Source organism: Lissotriton vulgaris, chromosome 1_1 (genome assembly GCF_964263255.1).
Source record: "Lissotriton vulgaris chromosome 1_1, aLisVul1.2, whole genome shotgun sequence".
In the NCBI taxonomy this organism is placed as follows: Eukaryota; Metazoa; Chordata; class Amphibia; order Caudata; family Salamandridae; genus Lissotriton; species Lissotriton vulgaris.
Window position 1 is genome coordinate 1,152,289,497 of NC_141685.1, and position 12,065 is coordinate 1,152,301,561.

The window sequence follows — 12,065 nt, forward strand, 5'->3', positions numbered from 1 at the left end:
TCTTTTAGGAATAATGGTATACAGTGACCCTGAATCGACCATAAGCTCAACGCTCTTATCCCCAATGATAAATCCTGCCTTTGGCCTGTGTCTCCTCCTATCATCTGAATTGTGATTCTCAGTGAAAAGGATCTCATCATTCTCGCTACCCTCATATGATGATGGTTCCACGTACAAGATTCTGACTTGTTTGTGAGGGACAGCAGGCTCCTCAGATAACATTGCTACTTTACCTTTGTTGACATCCCTACACATTCTAGCAAAATGATCCTTGCGGCTACATTTTAAACACTCTTTCCCAATGGCCCAACATTGCCTTGAGTCAGATGCATGGTAAGCACTCCCACACTTTAGACACATTTTGTTACTAGCTCTTTTGGGATATGTCCTACCACCAGGAGTATTTCTTATGCCTTTAAACCTCGTTGAAGCAGCCACTTCACCTTCACAACCCTCCACAACAGAAGTTTCGCTTTCGCCAGACATGTTGACCTTGGAATCTATACGATCCATTTCTTTCATACATGAATCAGACTCCTCTATTATCCTTTCCTGTTCCTCCTGCAGTTACTGGCAGCATGCGTTTATTCGTTGAGGGGACCTACAAAGGGATCAATGTTCTTATTTAGCCAGAAAGGGACGAAACATCAACCCAAGTTTTTAAAACTTTATTCCGCTGAGAGTTATTGAGGATTCGGCATTAGTTTGGGCTGAACGGTTTTGCCATTGCTGGTATGCAGAATTTGAATCGACCACATGAGAAAGGCAGCTTGCGCACCCATACCTTGTCGATGGGTTCACATGAATACATGGGAGGCTGCTGCTGTGAGCTGCGTCGGCGGCGTTCTCTTCATAGTTGTCAGCAGTGCAGTACTTTTTTCGGCATGTAAATTCCCGGAGCCACATGGGATGTACTTTTCCTACGTGCCACCATCTCAGTTTTTCTCCTTTTCCTTCCCAGATGCCATAGACATCAGGGGTGAAGGTCCTGTGCAGATGGCACGTTGCACGGAGCTGTGTGTGGAGACTGTCTGGTGAAGCGTCAACTAACGCGCTGCTCGATGATGTGAACACGTGTCATTTGAGCGCAGTGCTGCATACATGGTGTTGGGCAGAACTGTGAGCGAGTGTATTCTGAATGCGCTGCTTCTTATATCTAATACCTCTCGCTGTGTGCACCATCATCAAGTGTCTCCAGGGGAATATCTGAAGTGACAGGGTCTCGCTATTGACATTTTTCAACTTTGCAGCATGGGTCATCTCCAGTTACGGGGTTTGCAGTTTACGATTAGTAGCTTTATTTTGGTCAGCATCTTAAGGTAGCTGTGATTTGAGAGGGACTTCTGAAGAGGAGTCGCTCACCAGGGTGAAGAAGAAGTCCCCACCATGAGAGCGAATGTTTCAATCCTAATTTTAATGTCCAGTACTGCCATGATATTCAGGGTGTTCTATATACGATTTTGATTCAATATCTGCTGCCTTCTATTGCTTTGTTTCCCCTTCACATGTATTGTAGAGTGCTGTCTTTTCTCCTGGCATGTATGGTAAAGTGCTTTTCTCCTCTCCTGGCATTTGTCGAAGGATGTTTTGATTATTCCTGGCGGGTATTGTAGAATTATTTGATTTCTCTTTAGTATGATTATTTTTCAAGTTGCCATCAGGTTATGTTTTTCTAGATCACAGTGCCTTAACTCTTGATATGTAAGTTTTCCGAGCGTGGGCGTTATTGCTGTGACGTTGCTATGTTTAAGGTTTATGGTGACAATGTCAATTCTTACCTGTGCGCAAGAGTCTTGTGCGTGTAATCGCCATTCATATTTGTCATGCAAATTAGATTTTTTTATTAGTGTTGCTGGTGCACAAGTTTCCTGTGCAAGAGAACTTGATAATTGATCTACTACATTATAAGACGTCCAATGACAGTGTGCGTTTTCACCTGAGTACAAGGTACTTGTGCATGAATCGTATAGTTTCTTACCTGTCGGTGTAGTTTTGCAGCTTGAAGACTTTCGGGATTCACTATGCTGTGCAGTATTCCGCCATGTAGTAGTTGGGTCTGGAATTGTAGTTATTTTTCGTGGCCCAGGTAGACGTCGACATACCAACATTTGGTGTCCTTCATGACGTCGACGCGCTTCCTCCAGAAGCTCTCACCTTTGGTCGCCATCTTCGGATACTTTTTTCTTGTCTTGTGTTGTTCCTTTTCTTCTTTTAACTGTAAAGTTTTTCTCCTGTTTTAATCCTCTTTCTCCTGTCTCATCTTTCTGGCGGAGGAGGGTGGGATCGCTAGTGAATCCAGAAAGTCTTCAGGCTGCAAAACTACACTGACAGGTAAGAAACTATACGTTTTGCAGCGTGAATCTTTCTGTATTAACTATGCTGTGCATAGACTTTGTAGCGGTTTGTCATTTTTGTGGTGGCTGGGTGGAAGATGAGCTCTGGTTACTGAATATGTGTAAATGCCACCTTCCATGTTAGAAATTACAATTCACATGAGTGGTTCGAAAGGAGGTCCCATAAGTCTGGTAAGTACCAAATTTAAGTTCCAGACTGGTGAAGGTGAGTGCTTTGGAGGGACTATCCTTTTAAGACCCTCCATAAAAGCCTTGATTGGTGGTACCTTAAACAGGGAAAGGTGTTGCCTGTCCTGGAGATATGCTGCTATAGCAGCAAGATGTAGCCTTATAGAAGAGTATGCTAGATTGCATCTTTGAAGATGCAAGAGGTAACAGATAATGTTTTGGATGGAAGCATCTAATGCATTGATTTGGTTATTGTTGTAATAAATTACATATCTTTTCCATTTAGCTGCATAGCATGCTCTAGTAGTTGGCCATCTTGCCTCCTTGATAATGTCCATGCAATCAGGAGGTAAGTTAAGGTATCCGAACTTTAAGACCTCAGGAGCCAGATCGCTAGGTTCATCTGATTGGGATCTAGGTGACTGATTTCTCCATGGTTCTGAGTTAAAAGATGGGGCGAGAGGCGCAGCCTTTGATGGGAAACTACTGAAAGTTCCAGGAACGTTGTGTACCATGGCTGTCTTGCCCATGTGGGAGCAACCAGGATCATGCGCGACTGACTACCAACACTAGGTCCTTTAGTTGTCCCCGAGCTTGGTTCCACTGCCGTGCTAGGCATTCTTGCAGTGGACGCATTTGAAGTCGGGCATGAGGGACAATGAATATGCAGGAGGCCATCATGCCTATGAGCTGCATGAACACTCGAGCTGGCAAAGAGTGTTGTGGCTGAAATCTTTGAATGAGAGTCTGCATGTTGGCTATCCTGGCTGGATTTGGATATGCCTTTGCTACTGAGGTATCTATTGTAGCCCCCAGATACTGCTGTATGTGGGAGGGCTGTAGATGTGATTTTGGGTAGTTTATGGAAAAACCCAGGATGTGTAGCAGCTGGAGTGTCTGAGACGTATGGCTTGCACACTGCGCGTACAAGTTTGCTTTTATGAGCCAATCGTCCAGGTATGGAAACACGTGGATGTGTTGCTTTCGGAGGTGTGCAGCTACAACCCCTAAACATTTTGTGAACACTCTTGGGGCTGTGGTTACCCCGAAGGGGAGAACATTGAACTGATAAATGTTGAACTTCTATTGTGAACCTGAGAGCTGGATGTATAGGTATGTGAAAATATGCGACCTTGAGGTCTAATGTTGCTAGGATGTCGCCTTGCTGGAGTAACGGGAGTACTTGTTGAAGAGTGATTATATGGAAGTGCTCCGAGAGTATGTATTGGTTCAGCGGTCTGAGGTCCAATATTGGTCTGTGGGACCCATCTTTTTTGGGAATAAGGAAGTATAGCGAGTATACTCCTGTCCCTTGGTGTTGAAAAGGGACTGGCTCTATGGCCCCCTTTTCTAGCATGGATTTCACCTCTTGTTGTAACAGGGTGATGTGTTCTTTGGACATAGGACGGTGTTTGGGTGGTATGTTGAGTGGAGTAGAAGTGAGTTCCAGGAAATAACCATACTGGATAATTTGTCTCACCCACCTGTCTGTGGTAATTGTGTTCCAGACTGGTAGGAATTGTTTGACTCTGCCTCCGACTGGTGTTAGATGGTCTGGAGCACATTTAATGGAAGCATTAGTAATACATTTGCCTTCCTGTATGAGGTTGTTAGCCTGAGCTTTGAAAGGTTCTGGCAGGTGTTGCAGTAAACCTTCAAGCTGGTCGTAGTGTGCTCTATCGTAGCGAGCTAGTAGAGCCTGTGTGTTTGCAATCCTCCATGAATTAGCAGCCTGTGAGGCCACTTTTGCCTGAGTCTTCCAATATTTTAGACTCCTTGTCAGGAGGTGGAGCATCTCCTGTTGTTTGCGAGTTAGCTCTTTTGCGAGCGTTTGCTACTGCCAGTGAGTCTAAAGGCAACTGGCATTTAATGTAAGCAGGGTCTGTAGGGGCCGCCTTATATTTCTTCTCAATCCTGGGATTGAGTACACGTGCTCTGGCTGGATCTTTGAATATATCTGGCGCGTGTTTTAGTACCCCTTTCAGCATAGGAAGTGTCCTGACATTTTTCTCAGAAGTAGGAAAAGTGTCAAATAGAAAATCTTCTATTGGGTCAGTGTGCATGTCGACCTTGTGGTATTTTGCTGCCCTATCTAGCAGTTGGTTAAACATAATGGTGATCGTCGATAGGCGACGGCTTTGTAGGGTATGGGGATGTGTCAGGGATGGGTTGTGTGTCAAATGGATCATTCTGATCCTCCCATGTGTCATCCTGTGCATGTCGATCCTCTGGTTCATTAAAATCATCCTGAGGATCTTCCCCCATGTTAAACCTCATCATTATAGTCTGAATGTGTAGGAGAGTAGGGCACAAAAGGCATATTAGGATAGAAAGGAGGAGGAGTAAAAGGCCTAGAGGGAGACGTCCCGAAGTCCTTTTTCTTCGGAGGAACAGGGGAAGGAGTGTCCGTGTCCAATGGTCTCTTTTTCCGGTAATAAAATGTAACTTTGCCAGTTTCAGGGTTTATATACAGTTTAAATTGTTCCTCTGATTCCGGTTCGGGATGAAAGAGTTCTTCCTCCAATGTCCGTGGCTTTGGCGCCAATGTTTTTGGCTTACTGACTTGTTTGTGACCTTTTGGCTCGAGGGCCTTTTTGTTGTGGAGTCATTTTCGGCTCGACTGTTGCTTTGGGGTCGGTAACCTTTTTTGGTTCCGACGTCCTTTGTTGGTTTAGCAGTCTTTTTCGGTTTGGTGACTTTGTTTGGGTCGACGACCTGTTTCGGATCGACCTGAGCTTTTGGTTCGATAAGTTTTTTATGCTAGACGACTTTTTCAGGCTCAATGTTTTTGGTAGACTCAACTTTTTTCGGTTCGATAGGCTTTGTGGTGTGATCCTGTTTTTGTTGATCAACACTTTTTAGGATCGAGGGTCTTTGGGTCGGGTGTTCTTTTTGGATCGATGACCCGCTTTGGTTCGAGGTTCTTCTTTAGCTTGATAGCTTTTGACTCGATAACCTTTTTGGGTTGGGCGACCTTCTTTGGTTTAACCACCTTCTTCGGCTCGACGACCTTTGCCTCGACAACCTTCTTCGGTTCGACAACCTTTGGCTCTACGACCTTCTTGGGTTCGACAACCCTCTTGGGTTCGACAACCTTCTTGGGGAGAATGTTACTTGGTCTAGGGCTATCGGAAGGCTTTGTTTTGGGCTTCGGAGCCAAGCCGGAAGGCGGGGCTTCTGAAAGAGCTTGTCGCTCTCGGCTAAGGCCTTTAGGCGATGCTTCGACCGGAGCCTTCGGTTTCGGGATAAGCGGTGTTGGGGGCTGTGTACTCACTGTTTGCCCCGGCGGGATCTGGTCATCGGAGTCCGACTGGTCCTCAACGGTGACGATTTCTAGATCAGAGTCCGCCGCTTCTGAGAGGTCGTATTTATCATCGAAGATGTTCTACAGAGCCGGCGGCTACATACTTGCCTTACCCGTCGCATCCGGATGGTCTTCTTCTAACGGAATTGGGCACACGCTAGGCAATTTTGTTCGTTGTGCTCCGGTGATAAGCACTTGTTGCATACTGTATGTTTGTCAGTATGCGGGAATTTGGAGTGGCATTGTGGACACCGTTTGAACTAACTCCTTTCCATCGACAGCAGGCCTATGTGGCGTCGAAAGGCCCAACGGCCCGCGTCAACGACCGGATCAAGATGGAAAGTTTAGTCGAGTCAAGAAGTACCGAACGAGAACAATACCATCGAAATCGAAGGCCTTTTGGCCTTTTAAAGTAGTTTAGTTTTGGGTCCGAAGTTGGAGTAGAGGAATAACATCCAAACCCAATGGCGGAAAAACAACAATCTGAGGATGGAGAAGATGCCCATGCGCACTGTAGGAGTCGCCTATCTTGTGATACTTCGAAGACTCTTCCAGGACAACAAGGTGCAATCATCTGGACCCAACACTAGGCGGCGATCTATGCACAAGATATGAATTCAGCAGCCCACATGCCTCAAACATATATATATATATATATATATATATATATATATATATATATATATATATATATATATATATATATATATATATATATATATATATATATATATATATATATATATATATATAGATAGATATATATGTATATATAGATAAATATATAGATATTAAAAAATATACATAATAAAAAGTAAAACCTTAAAGTACCATAGAACAACATTGGCCCATAGAAAGCATTGAGGGAGAGTTCACTTTAGTAACATATCCATGTCATTATAATTGCCCACATTCAAGCCAATCAGGCTGTAGCACACTCTAGAGCCTTCTCCTCGGAAGCTCAAGCCCTCATATTTTCGTAGCACAAGAGTGACCAAGAGTGCATGAGGAGAAGAGAGCCTCTGAGGGGAGGAAGGGTGGGTCGCATGTGAATCTATGAAAGACACCAATACTGGAGAACCACAGTTTACAGGTAAGTAACTTTTGTTCTTCTCCAGTATTAGGGTGTCTTTCATGGATTTACATGCTTGAATAAGAATAGAAAGCAGTAAACCATAATAATTAGAGTCATAAAAGGCAATATTGAAAAGTGTAATCATAAAAATACATGCCTTTTATGACAGGATTAACACCATATACAGGGTCTGGGCTTACTGGCAATAAGGACAAGCCTCACCAGAACAATGATAAACCAAAAGCGGTACCAATATTGCCACGTTACTTATGTGCTGGATCCCGGGTGATCACTCGAATCACTGAATGAAGCAGTAATTCTCAATGAACCATATTTCAGAGTGAATCAGTTTTGTTTTATTTTTAACTTAAATGCATGTATCAACTCAATATGCAATTTTTTGTTTTTTTTCAATAAGAAAACATTTCTTTAGTTCCACATCACAAATCACAATGAACACAATTTAAACAAATGACAAAACGTAAAACAATATTTTGACAAAAAATCACAACTTGCAATCACCATTCATACCACAAAAAATATCATCACTAAATATATTACAGTTATTTACAATCTATACAATGTCACAATTGGAAAACAGACAAAGCATTGGAAATAAGCAAGTACACAATTTTGTTATTTTCCGAAAAAATCAAGGGTTCCTAATGCTGAATAGAAGAGGTCTACGCGTTTCGCTAACCCCTGGTTGTGGGGAAATCTCATCAGGACCGTATGCCTGCGAATGGAGAACGAAATTGGGTCAGGTGGGGGGACAAAACCAACTCCTCACAACGCTACAGTGGAGATAGGGGAAACAAATCATACCTCTCAGTGGCTGGCTTTGCTTTTGTGGTTGTCACTGTGGGCAAAAAATGAGGTGGATTTAAGCCTCTAAAGTGAAAATGCCAGAGGGGCATTCATTCAGTCTTAGCGGAAACATTCACTCGTGACTACTTACATCGTCTTACGCCTACTGCGGCTGTTTATTGAACTGAAGGAAAATTCGGGTGGAAGCGGATAGCTGGGGAGTGAAGAAGGAATGGTTTTAGAATTTGGTGGGAAAAACTAGTTTCCATTGTCGTAATCATTTGAACAAGGCGACTTACTGTTAATTGCTTAGCGCAGGGAGTTCACGGGTATCTCAGTCTGTGTTGAGCGAATCAATAGCGTGCTCCGGTCTCCTGGAAGGGAAAGGGAGCTGGTGTCAGGTATCCAGGTTGGTTGTAAAGATCGCCTCTCTTGCGATGTTTCTCTAACATGTACAAGCGTTTACCTGTTTGCGTCGTGTCCGCTGTCTAACTCGGGGGGTCTGCGCTCTTCGATCTCTGTTCGTTAGTCCAGTGACCGGCACCATCCAGTCGGTAACTTTGATCTCGCGTTCGGTGGTTTTTAACTCACTTCCTGATTGCCCGGGGATTCTGGGGATTGTAGTTTTTTTCGCCCGTTGTCATGGAGACGGGCCGCGTTTTGGGTTTGAGTGTGTGGGGCCGTGGTTCACAGTCTATATGGGAGACAGCAGTCTGAATCTCGGTCTTAACATTATCATCAACATTTTACAGGCGGTAAAGTTCGGAGAGTTCATTAAGGCCATTTATTGCAGAATTGAATTTGACTATCAGCATGGCTTCAGTGTGTGACAATTTCTCTTCCATGTCACCACCTCTGGGATCTTTCTCAATTTTAGCAATTACTGTCCATCTTAATTCATCAACGGTATGTTTGTGATTCACCCAGTGGTTTACCAGTGGGGCCGTTAACACATTCTTTTTAATGCGTGATTTGTGCTGGGTAATGCGACATCTCACCTCCTGACTTGTTTTTCCGATGTAGAGTTTATCACAGGGGCATTTAATTCCATATATGACGAACTTAGATTTACAATTTGTAAATTTTTCATGTTTCCACGATATCTGTTTATGTTGAAACAGATTTCCTTCCTCAGTACTTGCACAGCAGATACAAGAGCCACATCTGTGATGACCTTGGATCGGTGGCAATCCAAGCATCGTGCTGATTGTTGGTATGCTCGGTTTCAGTGCTGCTCGAACTAGGTGATTGGCTACGCTTTGGTCCTTTTTAAAGGCAAATAATGGTTTGTCTTTAAGTGTCTCGTCTATATTTTCCACTAGATGCCAGTTTTGTAAGATTGTTTTTTTAAAGACATTTGAGTTTGGGCAGAATGTAGAGACACAGACCATCCTGTTTTGAGGTGGTTTAACTTTATTTGTTAATAGTGTATCTCGGGGGATCCACCACACTCTTTTCATTGTTCGTCTGAGAAGTTTCATGGGGTAGCCTCTTTGTGATAGTTTTTCAGTCAGGTTTGCAGCATGTAGCATATATTCATCCTTAAAATAGCAGTTTCTCTTGATCCGCAAGTACTGTGAAAATGGGAGATTCTCTTTCAAATTGCGCGGGTGGCTGCTGTTAAAGTGCAGTGCCTTGTTTCTGTCCGTCAATTTTTTGTATAACGTTGTGAGCAGACCATCATCAGTCGGGTATACTTCAACATCGAGGAATGCCATTTTGATTTTGGAGTAGTTAATGGTAAATTTGATTTCCTCCGTTCTTGCATTTAACCAATGGTGAAATTCCTTCAATTCCTCTTCCGTCCCTTTCCACGTCATAAAGACATTGTCGATGTATCGACTCCAACTTGTGATTTTTTCTTTGAATGGGTTTGACTGGTACACAAACTTCTCTTCAAATAATGACATAAAAAGTATAGCTAACTCCGGTGCAAAGGGGCAACCCATGGCTACCCCACTTGTTTGGAAATAGAATTCTCCGTTGAAATTGAAGAAGTTCTTCTTTAATGCCAGTGTGGCTAATTGCAAAATGAATTCCGTTGGTACTCTGGTAGGTCTTGGTCGTTGGTCTAAGTAAAACTGTATTGCATCCAGACCATCACTCTGGGGGATCTGGGTGTACAGTGAGCATACATCCATGGTGACTAGGAAGTCTTCGTTTTGGTTGAATGGAATGGTTGGAAGTTTATTCATGAAATCAGTCGTGTCTCGAAGGAATGATTTCACTTCTGTCATAAAAGGTTTCAAGAAAAAATCTACAAACTTAGACACTGGTTCAAATAGTGACTCGCATCCGGAGACAATTGGTCTACCGGATTGGTCTACCGGATGCGAGTCACTATTTGAACCAGTGTCTAAGTTTGTAGATTTTTTCTTGAAACCTTTTATGACAGAAGTGAAATCATTCCTTCGAGACACGACTGATTTCATGAATAAACTTCCAACCATTCCATTCAACCAAAACGAAGACTTCCTAGTCACCATGGATGTATGCTCACTGTACACCCAGATCCCCCAGAGTGATGGTCTGGATGCAATACAGTTTTACTTAGACCAACGACCAAGACCTACCAGAGTACCAACGGAATTCATTTTGCAATTAGCCACACTGGCATTAAAGAAGAACTTCTTCAATTTCAACGGAGAATTCTATTTCCAAACAAGTGGGGTAGCCATGGGTTGCCCCTTTGCACCGGAGTTAGCTATACTTTTTATGTCATTATTTGAAGAGAAGTTTGTGTACCAGTCAAACCCATTCAAAGAAAAAATCACAAGTTGGAGTCGATACATCGACGATGTCTTTATGACGTGGAAAGGGACAGAAGAGGAATTGAAGGAATTTCACCATTGGTTAAATGCAAGAACGGAGGAAATCAAATTTACCATTAACTACTCCAAAATCAAAATGGCATTCCTCGATGTTGAAGTATACCCGACTGATGATGGTCTGGTCACAACGTTATACAAAAAATTGACGGACAGAAACAAGGCACTGCACTTTAACAGCAGCCACCCGCGCAATTTGAAAGAGAATCTCCCATTTTCACAGTACTTGCGGATCAAGAGAAACTGCTATTTTAAGGATGAATATATGCTACATGCTGCAAACCTGACTGAAAAACTATCACAAAGAGGCTACCCCATGAAACTTCTCAGACGAACAATGAAAAGAGTGTGGTGGATCCCCCGAGATACACTATTAACAAATAAAGTTAAACCACCTCAAAACAGGATGGTCTGTGTCTCTACATTCTGCCCAAACTCAAATGTCTTTAAAAAAACAATCTTACAAAACTGGCATCTAGTGGAAAATATAGACGAGACACTTAAAGACAAACCATTATTTGCCTTTAAAAAGGACCAAAGCGTAGCCAATCACCTAGTTCGAGCAGCACTGAAACCGAGCATACCAACAATCAGCACGATGCTTGGATTGCCACCGATCCAAGGTCATCACAGATGTGGCTCTTGTATCTGCTGTGCAAGTACTGAGGAAGGAAATCTGTTTCAACATAAACAGATATCGTGGAAACATGAAAAATTTACAAATTGTAAATCTAAGTTCGTCATATATGGAATTAAATGCCCCTGTGATAAACTCTACATCGGAAAAACAAGTCAGGAGGTGAGATGTCGCATTACCCAGCACAAATCACGCATTAAAAAGAATGTGTTAACGGCCCCACTGGTAAACCACTGGGTGAATCACAAACATACCGTTGATGAATTAAGATGGACAGTAATTGCTAAAATTGAGAAAGATCCCAGAGGTGGTGACATGGAAGAGAAATTGTCACACACTGAAGCCATGCTGATAGTCAAATTCAATTCTGCAATAAATGGCCTTAATGAACTCTCCGAACTTCACCGCCTGTAAAATGTTGATGATAATGTTAAGACCGAGATTCAGACTGCTGTCTCCCATATAGACTGTGAACCACGGCCCCACACACTCAAACCCAAAACGCGGCCCGTCTCCATGACAACGGGCGAAAAAAACTACAATCCCCAGAATCCCCGGGCAATCAGGAAGTGAGTTAAAAACCACCGAACGCGAGCTCAAAGTTACCGACTGGATGGTGCCGGTCACTGGACTAACGAACAGAGATCGAAGAGCGCAGACCCCCCGAGTTAGACAGCGGACACGACGCAAACAGGTAAACGCTTGTACATGTTAGAGAAACATCGCAAGAGAGGCGATCTTTACAACCAACCTGGATACCTGACACCAGCTCCCTTTCCCTTCCAGGAGATCGGAGCACGCTATTGATTCGCTCAACACAGACTGAGATACCCGTGAACTCCCTGCGCTAAGCAATTAACAGTAAGTCGCCTTGTTCAAATGATTACGACAA

At 43.2% G+C, this 12,065-nt stretch overlaps 1 protein-coding gene across 2 annotated transcripts in view; it reads right to left on the minus strand.

The window, feature by feature from the left end:
* Positions 1-12,065, minus strand: part of SARNP (SAP domain containing ribonucleoprotein) — an 852,488-nt gene that overhangs the window by 494,331 nt on the left and 346,092 nt on the right. The gene's annotated exons all lie outside the window — the stretch shown is intronic.